At 38.9% G+C, this 24,565-nt stretch overlaps 1 pseudogene; it reads left to right on the top strand.

Annotated features, from left to right (window-relative positions):
- The first annotated feature begins 17,601 nt into the window (after positions 1–17,601).
- LOC100615861 (HAUS augmin-like complex subunit 6) lies at positions 17,602–20,797 on the top strand (annotated as a pseudogene).
- The last annotated feature ends 3,768 nt before the right edge of the window (positions 20,798–24,565 follow it).

The following is a 24,565-nucleotide window of genomic DNA, read 5'->3' as shown; positions in this document are numbered from 1 at the left end:
GATTGTAGGTGTGAGCCGCTGCGCCCGGCCAAGGAAGCTAATTTAATTCCACCTCAGCTGAATTGTTCACATTTCCCATACCACAAGTATAGGAATTTCAACTGGAATTGGGCCCACAATTGTCACTTAAAATGTCTTAAAAATGATTGTGCTAGGCAGGAGGAAACTTTTAGGGGTGAAGGACGGGTTTATACCATAGATTGTGGTGACGATGGTTTCACAGGTGTAGACTTATCTCCAAATTCATCAACTTGTATGCATTAAATATGTACAGCTTTTGAATATCAGTCATATTTCAACAAAGTGTTTTAAAAAACAATTGCTCCATGAGGCAGCAAATGGAAGAAAATCGGTGTTTTAACTAGAGATCTCAGAACCATAGTTGTAGTAGATTATTTGCTGGTTCTCACAATTAAGCATACACCACAGTCTCCCCCAGGGGCTTGCTAAAACAGGTTTCTGGGCCCGCCCTCAGAGTTTCTGATTCAGTAGATCTGTAATGGGCTTAAAAATTTGCACTTTTAACAGGTTTCCAGGTGATGCTGATGCTGGTGGTCGGGAGAACCACTGTACTATAGAAAAGTTTATATCTTAGCCAGAATATCCACACACTAATAAATTCTTAAGAGGCGACAACCATTTTTTAAGTTTATAATTAACACTTAATAATTGTACATATTTATGGAATACAATGTGATGTTTCAATATATGTATAAATTGTATAATGATAAAATTAGGGAAATTAGCATATCCATTATCTTAAACATTTATCATTGCTTTGTGATGAGAATATCCAAACACCTCTCTTCTATCTATTTTGAAATATACAATATATTATTGTCAACTCTGGTCATATTACTATGCAATAGACCACCAGAACTTATTCTTCCTATCTAACTGTAGTTTTATATTTATTGACCCGTTTCTCACCTTCTTCCCTTTGTTCTGCCTTCCCCATCCTCTGGTAACTATTCTACTCTCTACTTCTATAAGAACAACTTTTTAGAGTCCACATATGAGTGCAATCATATGGTATTTCTTTTTCTGTGCTTGGCTTATTTCACTTAACATGTCTTCTAGGTTCATCCACGTTGCTGCAAATGACAAGATTTCATTTTTTTTTTATGGCTGGATAATATTCCATTGCGTATATATGTCACATTTTCTTTATTCATTCATTTGCTGGAGGACACTGAGGTTGATTCTATGTCTTGGCTATTGTGAATAGTGCCGTAACAAACATGAGTGCACATATCTCTTTGATACACTGATTTCGTTTCCTTTGGATATATACTCAGTAGTGGGATTGCTGGATCATATAATAATTATATTGTTAATTTTTTGAGGAACCTCCAAACCATTTTCCATAATGTCCGTACTAATTTACATCCTCACTAGCAGTATGTGAGTGTTCCCTTTTCACCACATCCTCACCAACACTTGTTATCTTTTGTTTTTTTGACAGTAGTCATTCTGAATGGAGTGAGGTGATATCTCATTGTAGTTTTGATCTACATTACCCTTATGCTTAGTGATGTTGAGCATTTTTTTTCATATGTCTGTTGGCCATTTGTATGTCTTATTTTGAGAGATATCTATTCAGGTTTTTTGCCCATTTTAAAATTGGGTTTTTTGTTGTTGTTGTTGAGTTCCTTACATGTTTTGAATGTTAGTCCCTTTTCAGATGTGTGGTTTATAAATACATTCTCCATTCTGTAGGTTGTCTCTTTGCTCTGTTAGTTGTTTTCTTTGCTACGCAGAAGCTTTTTGGTTTAATGTAATCCCACTTGTCTATATGTGATTAGACAAGCTTTTGTTGCCTGTGCTTTTGAGGTTTTATACAAAAAATCCTTGCCTAGACCAATATTGTGGAGATTTTCCTCCATGTTTCTTCCTGTAGTTTTGGGTCTTACATTTAAGACTTTAATCCATTTTGAGTTAATACTTGTATATGATTAGAAAAAAGAGTCTGGTTTCATCCTTCTGCATGTGGATATCCAGTTTTCCCAGCACCACTTATTGAAGAGGCTATACTTTCCCCATTGTGTGTACCTGGCACCTTAGTTTAAAATCAGTTAGCTGTAGATGTGTGAATTTACTTCTAGGTTTTCTATTTTGTTCTGCTGGTCTATGTGTCTGTTTTGATGCCAATACTATATTGTTTTGGTTGCTATAACTTTGTAGTATGTTTTGAAGTCAGGCAGTGTGATGTGATCAGCTTTGTTCTTTTTGCTCAAGATTGCTTTTGCTATTCAAGGTCTTTCATGGTTCCATATTAATTTTAGGATCATTTAGCTTAAAGATGTAACATCTCTAAGGTGGATGGAAATCTGCTTGCTTTTATTTTTGAGAAATGCTTGTAAAAGGCATTTGGTCATTTTACAGAAAACGTATAGTTAAGTCATAGAATTTACCAAGTCTCATGGGATAGAGTACAGGCAATTGACAATTTTTACTTTTAGAACCACCATCACTTAGATATCCAACAACAAAATCTGGCTATTGATTGCTAAATGAATCTGAATAGTCTTTCTAATGCCACATACTTTAATTAAAAAAGAAAAGTAAGTTGGGAAATGCATCTGATATCATTGTCCATTTCATCATGCCTCGATGTTGTATTATTAATCTTAATAGTTCCCAAAGGATTTTTGGGAACCCTTTAGGAACTGGATTCAGTGCTTAACTAACAATGGCTGAAATTTGCTACCCTATGTAACTTCAGTGATACCACATATCATGCTAAATGACCAAAGGATATAGAAGAATCAGCTTGAATGCTGAAAAAAAGGATAGAAGAAGAACAGCTGAAGGAAATCTGGATAAGGTTATGTAAAGTATACATCTAGACACTATATGTAACAAATCTATGCACGAGTTTTAAAAGTTGAGTTTAAACGGAAGTAGAACATACTTCCAGAAATGTACACTAATTATTGGTATACAGCTGGATGAATCATCTTAGAAAAAACTACTCAGGTAACAAGGATTACAAAACCTCTTCATGACCTCTTCCAGTCATTAATGTTCCTCTTCCCCTCCGAGGTAATGCTGTCCTGACTTCTAATACCATGTAGTAGACTGACTGTAAAAAAGGCTCCAATTTTTTATCCCTTCTGGGATCCATGCCCTTTGCTGTGTAACTTTATGATGCCCTCTTATTACAGTCAGGGGGTCTACCTCACCATTTTGTTCTTGGTTCATCCATGTGACTTGCTTGTTAGTAAATGTGATTTCTTAGGTAGGGAAAAGTTTATTTACTAATGTGTTAGTTTCTCCCATCCAAGTCCCAACAAGGCCTGACCCTGCTTAGCTTCTGAGATCAGACAAGATTGTTGCATTTAGGGTGGTATGTCTGTAGACTAATGTGTTAGTTTCTAAATATGAGTTCTTTGCCATTCTTTTAGTGTTAATTTCTAATTTTATTGATTATGTAGGGGAATACAACCTGTATGCTGTTCTTTTTTTTTTGGCATGCTATTCTTTAATGAAGTTTTCTTTGTGGTCTAAAATGTGGGACATTTTTGCAAATTTTTATATGTGCTCAAAAGAATGCTTACTCTCTGTTGAGCACAGAAATGTCCAGATATAAATATATATTCAATACATTCAAACTTATTGAATATATTGGCTAGACCTTCAATGTGTTGCTCTCAATCAAGTGTTAACATTTGAGTTGAAGATCTCTAAATACTATTGTTGACTTATCCATGAAGTGCTGTCATTTGTTGTTTTGTAAATTTGAAAGCTGAAATTATAGTTGCTAATATGTTCTTGTAGCTCAATAATAACAAATAATAATAATAATAATCATTTAGAGACAGGGTCTCATTCTGTTGCTCAGGCTGGAGTGTAGTGGTAGCATGATCATGGCTCACTCGCTGTAGCCCTGACCTCCTGAGCTCTTGCCTCAGCTTCCCAAGTAGCTAGGACTATAGGTATGCACCACCATGGCCAGCTAATTAAAACTTTTTTTGTAGAGATGGGGTTCTCACTATGTTGCCCAGGCTGGCCTCCAACTCCAGGCTTCATGTCATCCTCCCGTCTGGGCTTCCCGAAGTGCTGGGATTACAGGTGTGAGTCACTGTGCTCAACCTCAAATATTTCTTTATCAGTATGTAAACCATCTCTTTGTCATTTATTATACATTTTGCTGTGAATTCTTCTCTGTCACATATTAAGATTGCCACTCCAGTTTTCTTTCTTTTTTTTTTTTGAGACAGGGTCTCACTCTGTTGCCCAGGCTGGAGGGCAGTGGTACAATTTGTTTCTCTTTTTATTTGAGTTTTTCCTCCAGTCTTTATGTGGCAAGCATTCTGAGTCCTCCTACACTTGAGAATATTTTTTATTATGCTCCTATATTTAAATAGCAGTGTAGATGGATATAAAGTTCTAGGTTAAAAGTTCATTTTCTTCACTATTTAAAGTATTTAGTTTTTCTTTCACACCAGTGTTACAGTTGAGAAGTTGCCACAACCCAGATTTTTCTAGGTTTGCATGAAAAAGTTAATTTGAGTTTTCTAAAGCTTTTACTTTTTTGTCCTAGAAGGCAAGTGATTTCATCCAGCCATGTATGACCCAAGGAGACTTAGAAAAGTTGCTCATTAAAAACAAAATGATACACTTACCCAACCTAGCAAATTGACTTCTAGGAACTTGTTTAGACATTTTTACCCAAGTATATAAAAATATATGTGCAAGGCCAGGCACGGTGGCTCATGCCTGTAATCCCAGCACTTTGGAAGCCCGAGGCGGGCGGATCACAAGGTCAGGAGATCAAGACCATCCTGGCTAACACGGTGAAACCCCGTCTCTACTAAAAATACAAAAAATTAGCTGGGCGTGGTGGTAGGCGCCTGTAGTCCCAGCTATTCGGGAGGCTGAGGCAGGAGAATGGTGTGAACCCAGGAGGCAGGGATTGCAGTGAGCCAAGATCATGCCACTGCACTCCAGCCTGGGCGACAGAGCGAGACTCCATCTCAAAAAAAAAAAAAAGTGTGTGTGTATATATATATATATATGTGTATATATATATATGTGTGTATATATATATATGTGTATATATATATACACACATATATATGTATATATATGTGCAAAAGGTCAGTAGCAGTTTTGTTTGTTTTATCAAAGATCTGGAAAGATTTCATTTTACACTCAATAGAGATTAGATGTATATAAATTAGGATCTATCCATATGATGGAATAACATGTAATTTCCAGAAGCAATGAGGCAAAATTTTATGTGCTGACAAGGAAGATGTCTAGAATATATTGCTGAATTTTAAAAATTTTAGAGCAAAGTATAGTTACCTTTTTTGGTTAAAAAAGAAGTACAGGTACATATATATTTATGTGGATTTATATATGCATAGAAAAAAGGTTTTAAATGTCAGACAGAAGAGGAGAATGGTACCTTGTCTAAAAATTATTCAGGCCTTCATAAGCAGTAGTTTCAAAACTCTGGCCATTTGTTTGTGAAATCTTACTGGAAATCATTAACAAAAACCACAGACTTTTATGGTTGGAAAGGAGCAGAAGGGCCTGTACTTTCATCCACATAGCTGTTCTGCAGATACTTTTATCCCAGAATAGGAGTACAGGAACTTTATATGAAGTGATAATAGAACTTAATGTCCAAGAAAGACCTCATGACTCATGATTTGGTAGAGATTAGAAAGACAGCTGAAGTCAGGCAGCCCCTCAGTTGGGTCACTGGGACATTGGAGCAAAGCACCATGTGCAATTTGGGATGCTGAGGTTATAGCTGAGTATGAAAAGGACTTCTCATAAGACACCGTGCCCTACTTTATGGTTCCAGGGATCCTGGCCAGATACACATTCCCAATATGGGGCCTTAGGTTTGTCCTAGGAGGAAAGCATTCTAATAAATTCAAGCCTAATCAACCATCCCCAAAAACCCTATCTCAATGAAGGAAAAGATATTAAGCCTTCCATGGACACTTCCCCATGCTAGCTGTTTTTCCCTTCTTCCTTGGTTCTGTTTACCTGGGAACATCTGAACAGGACCAAAAATACAGTAAGAGCCAGTAGCAAGAATTTTATGGTCTTTGAGAAGGATGTGGCAGATCCAGGAGTTGAGAACATCCTGCAATGGGGCTCTGGACTCAGGTTTTTATTTGCTTCCATGGGGTGGGGTCCAGGGCATGAGTCATAGGCAAAGAGAAGTATAAAGGGACATTGATCTTTTGCCCAGTAGCATTAACTGATTATTCCCCACTCAGAGCTCTGTTCTAGATACACTGAGGGGAGGCAGAAGAATGGAAGAAAAGGTAAAACTGTCATGGAAGTATATAAAGAGAAGATCCACAAACCAGGAAGTCTACCTTCCTATGGGAGTGTTGGGATCTCTGCTCAATAGCTCCTCCCATTCTATCCTAACACTCATCACACCGCATCAGAACCAACTGAAAACTCCTTGTTTCCAGAGCCAGGGGCTTAAACTTAGGGGGCTCAGAAAAGAATATTTTAGTATTCTTTTAATAATATTAATATTTTAATATTCTTTTTTATTTTATTTTATTATTTATTTATTTATTTTTTATTATACTTTAAGTTTTAGGGTACATGTGCACATTGTGCAGGTTAGTTACATATGTATACATGTGCCATGCTGGTGCGCTGCACCCACTAACTCGTCATCTAGCCTTAGGTATATCTCCCAGTGCTATCCCTCCCCCCTCCCCCCACCCCACCACAGTCCCCAGAGTGTGATATTCCCCTTCATGTGTCCATGTGATCTCATTGTTCAATTCCCACCTATGAGTGAGACTATGCGGTGTTTGGTTTTTTGTTCTTGCGATAGTTTACTGAGAATGATGATTTCCAATTTCATCCATGTCCCTACAAAGGACATGAACTCATCATTTTTTATGGCTGCATAGTATTCCATGGTGTATATGTGCCACATTTTCTTAATCCAGTCTATCATTGTTGGACATTTGGTTTGGTTCCAAGTCTTTGCTATTGTGAATAATGCCGCAATAAACATACGTGTGCATGTGTCTTTATAGCAGCATGATTTATAGTCATTTGGGTATATACCCAGTAATGGGATGGCTGGGTCAAATGGTATTTCTAGTTCTAGATCCCTGAGGAATCGCCACACTGACTTCCACAATGGTTGAACTAGTTTACAGTCCCACCAACAGTGTAAAAGTGTTCCTATTTCTCCACATCCTCTCCAGCACCTGTTGTTTCCTGACTTTTTAATGATTGCCATTCTAACTGGTGTGAGATGATATCTCATAGTGGTTTTGATTTGCATTTCTCTGATGGCCAGTGATGATGAGCATTTTTTCATGTGTTTTTTGGCTGCATAAATGTCTTCTTTTGAGAAGTGTCTGTTCATGTCCTTCGCCCACTTTTTGATGGGGTTGTTTGTTTTTTTCTTGTAAATTTGTTTGAGTTCATTGTAGATTCTGGATATTAGCCCTTTGTCAGATGAGTAGGTTGCGAAAATTTTCTCCCATGTTGTAGGTTGCCTGTTCACTCTGATGGTAGTTTCTTTTGCTGTGCAGAAGCTCTTTAGTTTAATTAGATCCCATTTGTCAATTTTGGCTTTTGTTGCCATGGCTTTTGGTGTTTTGGACATGAAGTCCTTGCCCATGCCTATGTCCTGAATGGTAATGCCTAGGTTTTCTTTTAGGGTTTTTATGGTTTTAGGTCTAACGTTTAAATCTTTAATCCATCTTGAATTGATTTTTGTATAAGGTGTAAGGAAGGGATCCAGTTTCAGCTTTCTACATATGGCTAGCCAGTTTTCCCAGCACCATTTATTAAATAGGGAATCCTTTCCCCATTGCTTGTTTTTCTCAGGTTTGTCAAAGATCAGATAGTTGTAGGTATGCAGCGTTATTTCTGAGGGCTCTGTTCTGTTCCATTGATCTATATCTCTGTTTTGGTACCAGTACCATGCTGTTTTGGTTACTGTAGCCTTGTAGTATAGTTTGAAGTCAGGTAGTGTGATGCCTCCATCTTTGTTCTTTTGGCTTAGGATTGACTTGGCGATGTGGGCTCTTTTTTGGTTCCATATGAACTTTAAAGTAGTTTTTTCCAATTCTGTGAAGAAAGTCATTGGTAGCTTGATGGGGATGGCATTGAATCTGTAAATTACCTTGGGCAGTATGGCCATTTTCACGATATTGATTCTTCCTACCCATGAGCATGGAATGTTCTTCCAGTTGTTTGTATCCTCTTTTATTTCCTTGAGCAGTGGTTTGTAGTTCTCCTTGAAGAGGTCCTTCACATCCCTTGTAAGTTGGATTCCTAGGTATTTTATTCTCTTTGAAGCAATTGTGAATGGGAGTTCACTCATGATTTGGCTCTCTGTTTGTCTGTTGTTGGTGTATAAGAATGCTTGTGATTTTTGTACATTGATTTTGTATCCTGAGACTTTGCTGAAGTTGCTTATCAGCTTAAGGAGATTTTGGGCTGAGACGATGGGGTTTTCTTCACAGCCGAATTCTACCAGAGGTACAAGGAGGAACTGGTACCATTCCTTCTGAAACTATTCCAATCAATAGAAAAAGAGGGAATCCTCCCTAACTCATTTTATGAGGCCAGCATCATTCTGATACCAAAGCTGGGCAGAGACACAACCAAAAAAGAGAATTTTAGACCAATATCCTTGATGAACATTGATGCAAAAATCCTCAATAAAATACTGGCAAACAGAATCCAGCAGCACATCAAAAAGCTTATCCACCATGATCAAGTGGGCTTCATCCCTGGGATGCAAGGCTGGTTCAATATACGCAAATCAATAAATGTAATCCAGCATATAAACAGAACCAACGACAAAAACCACATGATTATCTCAATAGATGCAGAAAAAGCCTTTGACAAAATTCAACAACCCTTCATGCTAAAAACTCTCAATAAATTAGGTATTGATGGGACGTATCTCAAAATAATAAGAGCTATCTGTGACAAACCCACAGCCAGTATCATACTGAATGGGCAAAAACTGGAAGCATTCCCTTTGAAAACTGGCACAAGACAGGGATGCCCTCTCTCACCGCTCCTATTCGACATAGTGTTGGAAGTTCTGGCCAGGGCAATCAGGCAGGAGAAGGAAATAAAGGGTATTCAATTAGGAAAAGAGGAAGTCAAATTGTCCCTGTTTGCAGACGACATGATTGTTTATCTATTCTTTTCTTATACACATATTTTTAACACATTAAAAAATCTTAAATCTGTTAAACACATCGTAGTAAACCCATTTTTAGACAATGCATAACATCAGGCTCTTTGAAATAAAATAGGTCAGACTTCCTTATTTTACAGATGGGAGCACTGAGGTCAAGAGAGGAAGAGTGACTAGCAGGCAGGAGAGTTGGGGAAAGGATGCTTATAACAGGGCCTGAAATGCCCGCTTCCCAGGGTAGGTGAAGGGTCATGGGAATGCTACTTCTGACACGGGCATCCTGGAAAGAGTACAGTCACTTCTGTGAATGCCCAACACACAGAGCAAACTTCGCATCCAGCTGTCACCCAGGATCCACCTCGGTCTTGTTTCTCTTAGGGTTCATTTTCACTCTCTATCAGCCCCTGTGGAAAGGAGTCATATAACCATATACTTACATGCCTGTTTGGCCACAGAAGAACTAATAAAGCTCGAGAAGAGGGGCTTAATGTTATTTTTCTGAATAAATTTCCAGGTGGTTTATTTCCTTTGGTCACTTTTGTTTGTGATTGACTTCTGGCCTTAATGGACTATGGTCAGAAACAAGAGACTGATAATCTTTGGTTTTGGGAATTTAGTAATGATTTCTTTTTGCCAAAGAACTTGGTTCTTTCATATGATATGGGACAACGTCCTCTATTAAATTAAGCTTTTCACTCCCTTAATCAATGTAAATATTCTTACTTATTTTCTATTTACTTGAATGGTAAAATACTCAGAGAACTATATTAAAATCCCCATGTGATTAAGCATTTAAACAAGTTCTTATATTTTTAGTAGTTTTTACATTACATACTTATTTTGTTGCTTTATTTTATGGTGCATACAATTCTATGTTGCCAAGGCTGCTCTTGAACTCCTGGCCTCAAGCAATCCTCCTGCCTTGACCTCCTAAAGTGTTGGAATTACAGGCATGAGCCATTGTGGTTGGCCACTGTACTGTGTTTCTTCCAGAATTGCAGATGAGAAGTCTGATGTTAGTTTGATTCTCTTTCCTTTGTTGGTATCTTGTATCTTTTGCCTAGAAGCTTCTGACACTGCCTTTTTATCCTGGAAATATAATTAAAAAAAATTTTGTTTCTAGATATGTGCTTTTTCTCATGGATATCCCTGGGACCTGGTGAATCCTCTCAATCTAAAAACTCATGTTTTCCTTCAGTTCTGAGAAATTTTCTTCTATTATGTTTCTAATTGTAACTTCTACTTTTTTCTTTCTAATTCTTGAGCTTATTATTTATAGAGGTGGCATGAAAGTGTTCTTTAAAATACTTTTCCCTCTTTGAGAGTGTAGCAGGTTTTTTCATGAAAGCATGAGGAATGTGCAGGAAGCATTACCCCAGCTAACAATTTTCATTTCATTGTATTTTGTTTTCCATTGTGAAATATCTCTTCCATTTCATCTTTTAGACCACCAATTTGTTACTTCTGGACCATCCTTTATTTCTTTTAATACAATTTTAAACTGACCAAAATGCTTTAAGTTATGTGCTTTTTTATGCTTTATTTCTATTTCCTGGAAAGTCTGTGTTATATTAAAAATTTAAATTTTCATCTGATTCTTCTATTAGTTTCTCTTGAAGGAGGATGTAGTAGAAGTAAACTGCTTTTGTCTGTACTTCATGACCCTGTGGGGAACTGCCTCTTGGTGGGGCTGCCAACCACAGGATCATAACTCCATAACCATTGGTGAGGACACATGGGCCATGGTGGGTGACTTAATCCTGGAGTTAGGATCTTGAGCAGAATAAACTGGGGGTCACATGCCTTTACCCTAGAAGCAAAATTGTGGCCTTCCTGTCTTCAGAGAAGATGTGCTCTTTCACTTTGTCTTATATGACAAGGAATTACTTGACGATAAGTCAGTGCAGATTTTGGGCATCTAAACAGGTGAATGACCACAACTGCCCCTTCATTAATAAGTGACAGAGCCAGCATTCAGATCCAAGTCTGTCTGACATCAGAGTTTTTGGTCTTAACCATTATGATATACTTTCTGCAAAACACTCATCTTCTTTAAAAGAGACTATTCCTCTCTTTGTCCAAGGCAATATTTCCCCTGAGCCTCTTGACACCATTATCTGTTGCTTCCTCTGGGTCTTTGTTTCATTAATCACTTCTCATCCCCTTGTATTTTCAACTTCTTGCTCTCTATTGGATTCCTTTCCCCTCTAGACATAATTCCCTTCTCTGCTCATTGTCCTGGTCTGGCCTCTGAAGAGTCAAGAGTAGCTGTCATTTAACCATTGTATAACATTGTGTCAATTTTTTTTCTTGGATGAGCCACCATTCTGGAAAAGAAAGAAAAAAATATCTACCTTATTGTGAGGATTCATCACATTAAAGGCTCAATATATGACCAAAGATACTATTGTTTTGTTTGTTAGATTACGAAGGCAAAGATGAGTTCCCAAGCATAAGTTCCTAAGCAAAAGGGTATTGATGTTGAGTTCACCTCTGTCTTGTGTGCAGATGCTAAAGATTACTCCCCTATAGCCCTATTCCTCTATCAAAGTTATGGGAGTGAACAGCCAGGGAGCACCTCCTCCTTTAGTCTTACCATGCTGAGGCTGCCGATACCTGGGGCATGACAAACATTTAATTATCTATTGCTGTATTATAATCAACCCCAATATCTTAGTGGCTTAAAATGATAATATAAATCCATTATCTCTAACAGTTTCTGTGAGTCTGGAATTCAGGAGTGGCTTGGCAGGGTGCTTTCAGCTATGGGTCTCTTATGAGGTTGCAGTTAGATGTTAGTCCTCTGAAGGCTCAACTAGAGCTGCAGGTTCTCTTCCTTATGGTTGACGAGTTGGTGTTGGTTCTTAGTAGAAGATCTCACAGCTCCTGTCCACAGGAAAATCCAGAAAAAGTGACTTTCAGGGAGTGAAAATCTCAAGAACCAAGACCATGAGGTGGAAATGACCTCAGTGAGTTTGCGGAACAGAAACATGGCTACTCTCTTTAAACAGGTCTATCTCCCTTCTTCATGAATGAATTCCCATTGCCTTCAGGGAAAGGGTTTCATTCATACCTCAGCTCCTTCCTCAGTGCCTAACACACAGCTTTGTCATGGTGCCACATGTTCCCTTAGATTAAAATTCTTCTTCAGGCTCATCTTGTATATTTCTTGCCCAAGTGCTAGAGTCAGTCATTTCTCCAAGGAAGCCTGTTTCTTTTACTAGAGAATGCTATTAGAAACCAAGTTCTGGACACTAGATATTCCTATTGCTACAGGGGTGTCATTGCTTCTAGACTCTCTAAGCTGACAGAACAAAGAAATATATATGTGTATGTTAACTCACATCCCCAGGGAAAGTAACTTTACTAACTAGTATATGATGCTTATGTGCAGTCCTTTTTGCCTTTAGTCTTAGAGACCCTGTTCATTTCCCAAGTTAGTCAGGTCAGCTCTTACCCTCCCAACTCCTTTCAGTGTGATTACTTCTCACATTTGTAACCCAGTAAGAGTCTTTTGTCATGGTCTGCCTTCTATCCTGGGACTCCCTGACCTCCTAAACAGTTTTTAAAATGTGCATAACTACTTTGCATACTTTGGGCTATAAAGTTCTATGGGTTTTCATAATGCATAATGTCATGTATTCACCATGACAGTGTCATAAAATATGGTTTTACCATCCCCTAAATTTCCTTCATCTCACCCTCCTTCCTCCCCCCAAGTTCCTGGAAACCCCTGGTCTTTTTACTGCTCTATAGCCTTTGCCTTTTCCAAATCACATATAATTATGTAGCCTTTTCATACTAACTTTCACTTGGATAAGAGCTAGAAGAATTCCTTGGAATACCAGGCAGAGCCTCTTGTTCTCTTCCCTTACTATCCCCCAACGAAACAGAGTCTCTCTCTCTCTGTGGTGAACTGCCTGGAGCTGGGGAAGGGGTGACACAGACACTCCTGTGATTACCACTACTGGGACTATGCTGGGTCAGACGTGAAGCCGGCACAGCACTGGGTCTCACTCAAGGCCTGTGGTGCCCATGGCCTTGCTACTGCTGACGTTTACTTAAGGCCCAAGGGCTTTTCAGTCAGCAAATGGCAAATCCAGCCAGGCTTGTGTCCTTTCCTTCAGGGCAGTGAGCTCCCCTCTGCCCCAGGGCAGGTTCAGAAATGCCACTTGGGAACCAGGGCATGGAGTTGGGAATCTTCTTGGTGCTGTGCTCTACTGCAGCTGAGCTGGCACCCAAGCCACAAGACAAACTCCTTCCCACTCTTCCCTCTCCTTTCCTCATGCAGAAGGAGGGTCTCCCCATGGCCAACACTGTCCCAGGGCCATGGCAAGTAGTGCCTGGCTACTGCTGATGTTCACGCAAAGCTCAAGTGCTCTTCAGTCAGCTTGTGGTGAATGCTGCCAGGCCTGGATCTCTCCCTTCAGGGCAGTGAGCTTCCCTCTGGCCCAAGGTGGGACTAGAAATGCTGCCCAGAATCCAAGGCCTGGAATCAGGGGCCCCAGGAGCCCGCTTGGTACTCCACCCCACTGTGGCTGAGCTGGTGCCCAAGCTGCAAGACAAAGTCCCCTTTACTCTTCCCTCTCTTTTCCCTCAAGCAGAAGGAGTCCCTCCCCATGGCCACCATGGCTGGAATATGCTGGGTCATACCTGAAGCCAGTACAGCCCTGGGTCTCATGCAAGGCCTGCGGCGAGTACTGCCTGGGTACCCGTGATGTTTATTCAAGGCCCAAGGGCTCTTTATTTGGCAGGTAATTAATCTTGTCAGGACTGACAAAGACTTGTCAGGACTTTCCCTTTAAGGCAGTGGATTCTCTTCTGGCCCAAAGTGTGTTTAGAAATGTCGTCCAGGAGCTAGGTCCTAGAATGGGGGCCTGGGAACTTTGCTTGGTGCTCTGTTCTAATGTGGTTGAGCTTGTATCCAAGTTACAAGACAAAGTCCCCTTTACTCTCCCCTCTTCTTGCCTCATGCAGAAAGAAGTCTCTCTCAGAGCTGCACTGCCTGGGGTTGGAGGAGTGATGTGAGCACTCCCTTGGCTACTTCAGCTGGTGTCTCCCTAGGTCGCATGCCTCCCAAGTCCACTGGCTCTGAGCCCAGCACAGCACCAGGACCTAGCCAGGAATTGCAGTCCTTGTGGTCTAGACTGCCTTTCAAGCTTATTTAGGACACCAGAGTGCTTTAGCCTGTGGTGGTGGGGCTAGGTGGAACTCAGGTTCTGACTGTTGGGATGGGTGATTTGCCTCTGGCTAGGGGTGGTCCAAATGCTCCCTCCATGGGTGCCATCTGAATCCCACTTCATGTCGCTTTCTGCTGTGATAGGGCAGCACTGAGTTCCAATGCAAAGTCCCACAATCACTGCGCCCCCTTTCCCCCAAGCACACTCTCTGCACCATGCAGCTGCTACCAAGGGATGGGAGAGGAGTGGTGTCAGTAATTCAAGGCTGTTTTTCCTACCCTCTTCAGTGCCTCTTTCCTTGATATGATGTTAAAACCAGGTACTGTGATCACTCACTTGATTTTTGGTTCTTATGAAAGTAGTTTCTTGCATGGTTAGTTGTTCAATTTGGTGTTCCTATGAGTGGGCTGGGTTGTGGGGGGAACAATTGTTGGAGGGTTCTATTCACCCATATTGCTCCACCTCCTCTCATTGTTAATTAGTGTAGATTTAATTTGCTTCCGGGCAAATGAGTGAGGCTGTGCCTTGACTGTTTGGGAACAGGATTGGTGTACAAAAGATCCCAGAGACAAAAACCTTTAACTTGGAGTATTGCTTGTCTTCAGTGTTGGAGAACTGCTGCTCCCTGGAGGTCAAGTTTTCTTTCTTTCTTTTTTTTTTTTTTTTGAGATGGAGTTTTGCTCTTGTCGCCTGGGCTATGGAGTGCAATGCCACGATCTTGGCTCACTGCAAGCTCCACCTCCCCGGTTCAAGTGATTCTCCTGCCTCAGCCCCCCAAATAGCTGGAATTACAGGTGCCCGCCACCACGTCCGGCTAATTTTTGTATTTTTAGTAGAGACAAGGTTCGTCATGTTGGTCAGGCTGGTTTCGAACTCCTGACCTCAGGTGATCTGCCCGCCTTGGCCTCTCAAAGTGCTGGGATTACAGGCATGAGCCACTGTGCCCGGCGAGTTCAAGTTTTAATTCACAGGATGCTCAAAGCAGCTGGGTAAGTGTTTTCTTTTCTTAATAGAATTTCATTTTTCGTCCTTTTCTTTGGAAGTTAAGGGGTTGCTATGCAATTTACAGATGGACCAAAAATCTATAGTTTCTTCTGTTTTTTGATTGTGAGACTTTTTTTTTTTTTTTTTTTTGTGGGAGACCAGATTTTTTTTATTACTCAAATCAGTCTCCCCAGCATTTGGGGATCAGAATTTTTAAGGACAACTTGGTGGGTGGGGGGAAACCAGTGAGTCAGGAGTGCTGATTGGTCGTCAGGTCAGAGATGAAATCACAGGGAGTGGAAGATGTCTTCTTGTGCTGATTCAGTTCCTGGGCCCGGGAGGTGTAGGGGGGTAGGGGGTGGGGCAGGGTGGGCACAATTGTGAGACTTTTTCCTATGTGTGAGCCCATGCAAATTGAGAAACAGGGAGTGAGAATCCAAGAGGTTTCTCTAATCCTACCAACATGTCCATTTTTCTGATGCTTTCTGATGCTGCCTAAATAGCTGACAGTTGCAGAAGCCGTGTGACCCTTGAATGTTGGTGTGGATGTGATATGACTGAGGAGAGAAAGAGGTTTCCTTTAAAAGGTATCTCTACATTAGATAGGTGAGCCTGTCTATGGAGGTTATTGGAAAGGGTGTAAAGGTTTTATTAACTTTCAGGGAAAACAATTTTAAGTCAAACCCAAATTCCAAGTGCCTTAAATTTGTTAGCACTTCAATAAAAAAAACTCCAGCCTGGGAGAAAGTGGCAAGTGCTTGAGGAGTTGAGCCATCAATTAAACCTTGTAAGGTGTGCAAATACATTAAGAAAATTAAAGAAATACATCTTTGGAGGACTGAATCTTATAATAGGTTTGTACTTGAAAAGATTATTTGCAAAGGAAGAAATTGAAGTACTGAATTGTTTAAAACCTTTTGGTCAAAAGGAATATTATACTCAGGAATAACATAAAATATATAAATAAAAAATGTATAAAGAACTCTGTCAAAATCACAAAGATCTTAAAAATAATTTTAATGGTGTTCTTGTTTTCTGATATAAATACTTTCACTTAAAAATGTTTTTGGATGAGAAAAGGCAAAATCTAATTTTAGTTAAATGACCTTAATGTTCCTTCCACGTACAATATGGGGAATAAAAGATATGCAAATTAACTTTAGGCTTAATGAGTAATCATAAAAAGGATTATAAAATCCTTCCACAAAGCTTTTAATATTATTTAGTTGAGGGAGAGATTTTATAGTTATATCCAGTTCCCATTAATACTCCCAAGCAGGGGAAACATTTTTATTTTTTGATAAAGTTTGGGTTAAAAGAAGTCTATATTTGTTCTCTCTGAATTTGCCTCAGTGGGAAATAAAAATACAAACATGAGATTTTTAGTCTATTTAAGACTTTTAATCTATTTATTATTTTACAAAACAGTTAAATACCTACATTCCTTACACTTAATTTGTAAATCAGATGTTTTTATTAATTATAATATTTAAATATATAAATAAAAACATAGGTCTTCAATTAAATTGAGCCATAATTTAAACATGTAGTGCATATAAATTTGGTTCTTATAAACTTCAGACAGTATTCTATTTATGTAGAGTTTATTCATCACTTAAACCAGCTGGGCCTAGTTTTATAATGTTCTTGTTTCCCTGTAAAATTGTTGTTATAAACTGTGATTTCATTATCCTTTAAAATTAACTTATGTTTTCTAAAATCCATCATTTAGGAGCTTTAGAACAATTTAATAGTATGGCACTTGTAAATCTTTATTTATCTTGACACTTTTAAATAAAATTTGGAGAGATGCAGAAAGTGAAGTCTATCGTTACCATATTATCTTCATTTTTAAAAAAATCTATTTATTCTCATGGATATAAATTAATTTGTTCTTCAAATTACCCAAATGAAGGTAGTTATACCAAAGGATTATATACATTGTCCAAAAATGTGCTTGACAAGATGCTTATGTTTTAAACATTAGAACTTTTAAGCTTAAATTACATTGTCCTTTAATTACTGTTTAGTTAAGAACATATTGTAGGCTTCGAGTAGGCAGCTGCGGCCACATTCCCATGACAGGCTCCATTTTCTGGAGACTGTACAGCCCTTTGAGGTGAAATGGCTCCAGCGAGAGAGATGCAGGCAGTGGCAAAGAAGGGACCTCCGAGACCTCAGGCTGCCCATAGGGAGGGATCCTGAGGACCCTAAGAGTCTCTAGGGCTTGTGCTTTTTTTCTTTGCAGTCACCGTGCCTATCATGAGGATGACCTTGGCCTGGATAACCTCTTTCCAGAACAAGCATCTCTGAATGTATCGGCAGGTGCTCAGCTTTGAGCCAGGCCCGGGTTTGACCATGGCCTGCAAAGGGTGTCAAATAAGCACCTTGGAGTGAACATGTTTGATAAGCTGAACCGTGATGGCTTTCATATAGTTTCTTATTTTTTGTTTCAAATGCTGGACCAGTCTCTCACCAAAGAAGTTTTTAAATTTTGTTGGCCTCCATTTGACCAAGAAAGTGATACGATATTCAGGAAACATTGCTGTGAATGGTTAACAAGGATTTCTGCTGAATGTGGAAGCTTTCCTCAAATTGTTGTTCACTATTTATTTCTCCTAGCGGTTCTGTTTACTCATCTGATGTAACATCTTGCGAGATTTGTTGTAATAAAATATATGAAAACCAATTCTAAAAATTCTTTATGTTTTGCAGACATTTAATGTGAAATCACAAAGTTTGCACAAGCGCAATGCCAGATGCCATTTAGCACGTAACAAATGTTTACAAATTTTGCAAAGAGCAGATTGTATTACCCCAAAATCTCAGGAAAATGTACAATTATCAGTTAAGTATGTCTGAAATTTGAGATCTAGATGTATAGAACTGCAAAACCAAATTTAAAAAAATGGAACCCTATGGGTGACCAAAGTAGTATAGAAGAAAAAACTCAAAAGGTTGGGCCTTTGTGAACATCAGTGAATGAAACACTCATGTTTCTGGAAAAAGAGAAGTTGTTAGTTCAGTCCTTAGTCTAACTGATATGCTTTAGATGGAACTAATGCTATTAGTTGACTCTTGACAAAATTGAGAGACAAATGTGTCAGTTGCACATAGGAAATGTTTATGAGTCTGGAAAATGGAAACTCTTAAGTTATTCTGTTATATAATGAAGCCTTGAAAGTAATGAAATAGGAAAGTCAGGCTGACCAAGCACGATTGACAATAGACCTTCACTACCTGGAAAAAGATACCAAATTTTAGAGGGAAAGATAATCAGATCTGAAGCATATAAGCTATAGAATAAAAATATTTCACAACTATAAGACATTCTATTGTTGAAAAGCAAGGGGAATGGCATAGGAAGTGGAAAGAATTTCTTTGTCTGTCTTCCTTCACTCTAATTAAAAGTTGAACTCCAGTTGTGGATCTTTTACCACCTATGTCTCCCCTTTCATTTGGTCTTCCCTCAGAAGTGCATGCAAAGAGTATTCTTTTTCAGTATCCTGCTTCACTGATATTGCCAGAATCATTACCTGTGTTGCTTAATCAAAGAGAATTTATCGTTGTCTGGTTTCTGTTAGAAACCACTGTATCAGATTTTGGCCTTAGGTACACCTGAGCAACATCACCAAGAAAATGGTTGCAGAGGAGACAATGATACCTTGGGAGCTGTACATGATCTAGCCAACAGCCCTGCCTCTTTCTTGTTGCAGTCAGCTTCATCATCAGATAGAAACAATGCTACACCACTTGAAAAGGACAGGAAGATGAGAACTCCCAAAGAGAAAAATAAAACAATTTCTAAGAAAATACCAGATTTTGAAGTGGAAGATTCTCCATTATCAGATGTTGCAAAGAACAGAGAGTAGTGCATTTGGAGGGTCTCCGCCAGCTAAAAAAAAGTGGTCAGTTCCAAAAAAAAGCAAGATCATCTGCTAGAAGGGGTTGCTGGAGCAGTTTTATTTGGTTCACCACAGCTCTGTGAAAGAAAATAAGTAAATTTAGGGGAACTAATTGACTCTCTAGGTTCTAACCTCTTCTTAACAAGGAACCAGATTTCCCATACCCAGAAAACTTGACAATGGAAATTAGGAGCTCATGGAGAAAAACTATTGAAATGGAAGAAAACAGAACTACAGAACCAATTCAAACGGATACTGAGCACAGAGAAGTATTGCTGGGATCATTACCTCATTTGTGTAATCAAAGAGGATTTAGCATAGTCGGTTTTCTCTTAAACCACTGTATGAGATTTGGGCCAGTCTCATTTGACTGAAATGAGACTGCAAGTGTGTGCCTCAGAAATACATGGTGATCAATCATATGGGTGAACCACCAACACAAAATCAGTCTGATTTGTTGAGTAAGAAAATAATTTGCGCCCAGCGCGGTGGCTCACGCCTGTAATCCCAGCACTCTGGGAGGCCGAGGCGGGCGGATCACGAGGTCAGGAGATAGAGACCATCCTGGCTAACACGGTCAAACCCTGTCTCTACTAAAAATACAAAAAATTAGCAGGGCATGGTGGTGGGCGCCTGTTGAGGCAGGAGAATGGCATGAACCCAGGAGGCGGAGCTTGCAGTAAGCCAAGATCATGCCACTGCACTCCAGCCTGGGCGACAGAGCAAGACTGTGTCTCAAAAAAAAAAAAAAAATAATAATTTGCAAGCAAGATTTGGAATGTACAGCTTTACCAACCAAGCTTTCAGAAACTAGCCAAGAAGACATTCTCCCCTGCTGTCAGCAATGGGATAGATGAGTTGGGTAGCAGTAAAGAGGAGTATATGAAAATATTGGACCATTCACAGGCTTCCTGTAACAAACCTTCCATGAATAACACTACATTATGGAACTCTTTTCAGATATCAAGCGGAATTAGTTCTAAGAGTTGTAAGGATATTGATTTTAGCATATTTACATTTGGCATGAAACTTTTCCAGAGGAAGGTGGCCCCCTAAGTGTTAAAAGTTCCAGTAGCTTAGAGTCCAGTTTAAACTAGAGCCAAATAGTCCTGTGGACAGTGGCATTTTTCTAGGAGATATTATGGTAGATGGACAAACTACTCCAGAATCAGACTTCAATCTATAGGCTGTTTGCAGTAGATATGAAGCTCTGAAGAAATCTTTTTCCAAGAAAAGGGAAGAATTTTACCTGTCTAATCTTGAAACACTTGAAAGACACAAACCAGAATTGAGCCCTACTCCCCAAAATGTGCCAACAGATGATATGCTTAACTATTTGGACACTCATGATGTGCACACTGAATATGCAAAACCACATTTACACATGTCCCTTGGTGAAAGAAAAGTCTCTTTCACCACTAATTAAGTTTCCTCCAGTGGAACAAAGATTGACCACAATACCATGTAGTTTTGGAGAACTTCTACCTAATTCAAACGAAGAAGACATCTTGAATAAGAGCCTTGATGCAACAGAATCTCTGTCTGACTTGACAAGATGAAGCAATACGGAGTTAATATAACTATGATGTACTTAGACTGAAGCTATGCCACAGAATAGAAACTGATTTATAAGTTAAATACATGTTGGAAGTGTAACATTATTCTTCAAGGTCTAAAAAATTCTAAATGCCTTTTAGCCTCCTGTAGTATTTTTAGGTAAGGAAAGTATGTTGAATTATTTCTCTTTGTAGGGATATAGGGTTGAAATGTGAAGTATTTGGAAAGCAAATGTCAAGCAATGGGAAGCCATTTTGATTTCTTGAGTACCCTTGCAAACATTAAGTGACAAAAGTAGTTTAACTAATTTATTATAATTTCAGTTAGTTAACATAAGGATGTGTAGTTTTTGTTGTACCTTTACTAAGTGGTTAATATAATAGCCATTGAAGTTACTGATCTTTCATTTTAAAGAAATATACAACTTTTATTGTTTTTTGTTTCTGTTTTTTTTTGAGACAGAGTCTCGCCCTGTTGCCCAGGCTGGAGTGTGGTGGTGCGATCTCAGCTCACTGCAGCCTCTGCCTCCGGGATTCAAGTGATGCTTATGCCTCAGCCACCTGAGTAGCTGGGACTACAGGCGCACATCACCATGCTCATCCAATTTTTGTATTTTCAGTAGAGATGGGGTTTTACCATGTTGGCCAGGCTGGTCTTGAACTCCTGGTCTCAAGTGATCCACCCGCCTCGGACTCCCAAAGTGCTGGAGTTACAGGCATGACCCACTGCACCTGACCTTTTATTCTTTCTTTATGGGACATTCTGTATTAACCAGAAAAAGTGAGAAAGGCCTTGGGATGTGTAGTTACACATGACATCACACACGTTGTGTGTGATGACAAATTTTAAGACTGGGAAAGCTCTAAATGGGCTTAATGATTATTCAAATAGATTGATTTTGAGAAATGATGTTTGGTGGAGTAAAGTGCATGTGATGATAAGTGAAGACTGGGGCAGAATGATTTTAAAAAAGAAAAAAGATGGAACTCTCATCTTTTCCTTTTAAGAAGGCGCTTAAAAGAACCGTCAAACTACAAATCCATTCAGTGGGTGGTGTAACGTTTATATTGAGTCTAATTTAGTCTAATATTTAGTCTCATATTTAAACTAAATATAAATCTTAGTTTTACATTTTAACAAAAATGTAAATCAAAAATTTCATTAGTCTGTTTAAAAATATATTGTATATATACACATATGTACATATCAAGATCTATTGAAGCTAATGAAAACAATAAATTTGAACTAAATAGAGGAGAAAAGATTGATAGATCAGAGAAAAGAAAGTTAAACTTAAGATATATACTATGTTCTCAATATGACATAGCAAATACTTCTTTGCTTTCTGTATACTTTCTACAGGTAGTCAACATTTTCCCCTTGAGAAATTGTGTTTTTTCATATCTCAAAAGAGCTTTGACTCTCATTATGCACTTAACCTTAAGTGCATTTTATAATGTAGACAATTATAAAAAGAACAACAATTCCCTTGCCTCTGGAGTAGCTAAAATTTCTAATGATCCTTCTTTTAACATCTACAGTGTTGATTATAAGGTACCAAAACTTCAGTTATTCACCCAGGCTAGATGGTGACCTTCTCTTGATCTCATGTACCTATGCTCCTGTGTTCAACTGGTAGTGCTCACAGATATTCCCCTTGTCCAATATCAGGACTCAAATTTAGACCTTCAGAGAGTGACAGGCATCTCTTGCATGCAGACTAGCTTTGGCCTTCACAAGTAGCTGCTCTTTTGCACCAAATATTTGCTGTCTTACTTTGCTTATGTAATCTCTGGCACGACACACATACAGAAAGAAAGACAGCATTTTAGTAATAATTAGCCTCGATTAGTATGCTTTAGAGTCTTTCAGAATTACTCTACAATATTGTAAAAGAGATTTCATTTTATGGTGTTCAGGTAAAGAAAGTAGCTTATACTTCCATTTGGAGGCCTATTGTAACTATTTAGATAGATTTTTATATGTGTGAAATGTGGTCTAGATAAATATATTTCAATGATTCTGTGCATGTTGTTAGGAAGGGCAGAACCATGCCCACGTGTAAATATGTGTGCAATGACTGTCTGCAGAAGGACTTGTATATACCTTGCCTCTTGATGGTATTTGGGCCACACTGTACAAAACAATGCCTTCACAGCCTTCACTGTGAAATATTAGTGGTTAAAGCTCTGCTACCTCTTCAGGGACCAATCATGGGAGAAGAAGAATTGTGTTAGGTAATCTTGAGCTAGATTATTGCAAGGCACTCAGGAAGTGTGCCAATGCTTCTTCACAAGAAACCCTCTAATTGATCCAGAAGGGCATGTCGTTGAATAAGCTTGGCAATGGATTTCATATCAAGTTTAGTCAGTGGATATTTGCTTAAACCTCTCTGGAAAGGGCCCCACCAAGAGCCAACTTCAAACATGGTGTCCAGCCCTGAGGTATCTGCCTCCCACTATAAGGAAATGTGTTCCTCACATATTTAACAACATCTTGTTTTATTTTATTTTATTATTATTATACTTTAAGTTTTAGGGTACATATGCGCAATGTGCAGGTTAGTTACATATGTATACATGTGCCATGCTGGTGTGCTGAACCCATTAACTCGTCATTTAGCATTAGGTATATCTCCTAAAGCTATCCCTCCCCCCTCCCCCCACCCCACAACAGTCCCCAGAGTGTGATGTTCCCCTTCCTGTGTCCATGTGTTCTCATTGTTCAATTCCCACCTATGAGTGAGACTATGCGGTGTTTGGTTTTTTGTTCTTGCGATAGTTTACTGAGAATGATGATTTCCAATTTCATCCATGTCCCTACAAAGGACATGAACTCATCATTTTTTATGGCTGCATAGTATTCCATGGTGTATATGTGCCACATTTTCTTAAACCAGTCTATCATTGTTGGACATTTGGGTTGGTTCCAAGTCTTTGCTATTGTGAATAATGCCGCAATAAACATACATGTGCATGTGTCTTTATAGCAGCATGATTTAAGTCCTTTGGGTATATACCCAGTAATGGGATGGCCGGGTCAAATGGTATTTCTAGTTCTAGATCCCTGAGGAATCACCACACTGACTTCCACAATGGTTGAACTAGTTTACAGTCCCACCAACAGTGTAAAAGTGTTCCTATTTCTCCACATCCTCTCCAGCACCTGTTGTTTCCTGACTTTTTAATGATTGCCATTCTAACTGGTGTGAGATGGTATCTTATTGTGGTTTTGATTTGCATTTCTCTGATGGCCAGTGATGGTGAGCATTTTTTCATGTGTTTTTTGGCTGCATAAATGTCTTCTTTTGAGAAGTGTCTGTTCATGTCCTTCGCCCACTTTTTGATGGGGTTGTTTGTTTTTTCCTTGTAAATTTGTTTGAGTTCATTGTAGATTCTGGATATTAGCCCTTTGTCAGATAAGTAGGTTGTGAAAATTTTCTCCCATTTTGTAGGTTGCATGTTCACTCTGATGGTAGTTTCTTTTGCTGTGCAGAAGCTCTTTAGTTTAATTAGATCCCATTTGTCAATTTTGGCTTTTGTTGCCATTGCTTTTGGTGTTTTAGTCATGAAGTCCTTGCCCATGCCTATGTCCTGAATGGTAATGCCTAGGTTTTCTTCTAGGGTTTTTATGGTTTTAGATCTAATGTTTAAGTCTTTAATCCGTCTTGAATTAATTTTTGTATAAGGTGTAAGGAAGGGATCCAGTTTCAGCTTTCTACATATGGCTAGCCAGTTTTCCCAGCACCATTTATTAAATAGGGAATCCTT

The sequence above is a fragment of the Pan troglodytes genome, chromosome 21 (assembly GCF_028858775.2).
Source record: "Pan troglodytes isolate AG18354 chromosome 21, NHGRI_mPanTro3-v2.0_pri, whole genome shotgun sequence".
In the NCBI taxonomy this organism is placed as follows: domain Eukaryota; kingdom Metazoa; phylum Chordata; class Mammalia; order Primates; family Hominidae; genus Pan; species Pan troglodytes.
Note: the sequence above shows the minus strand (reverse complement) of the source record. Positions and strands in the feature narration are given on the sequence as shown.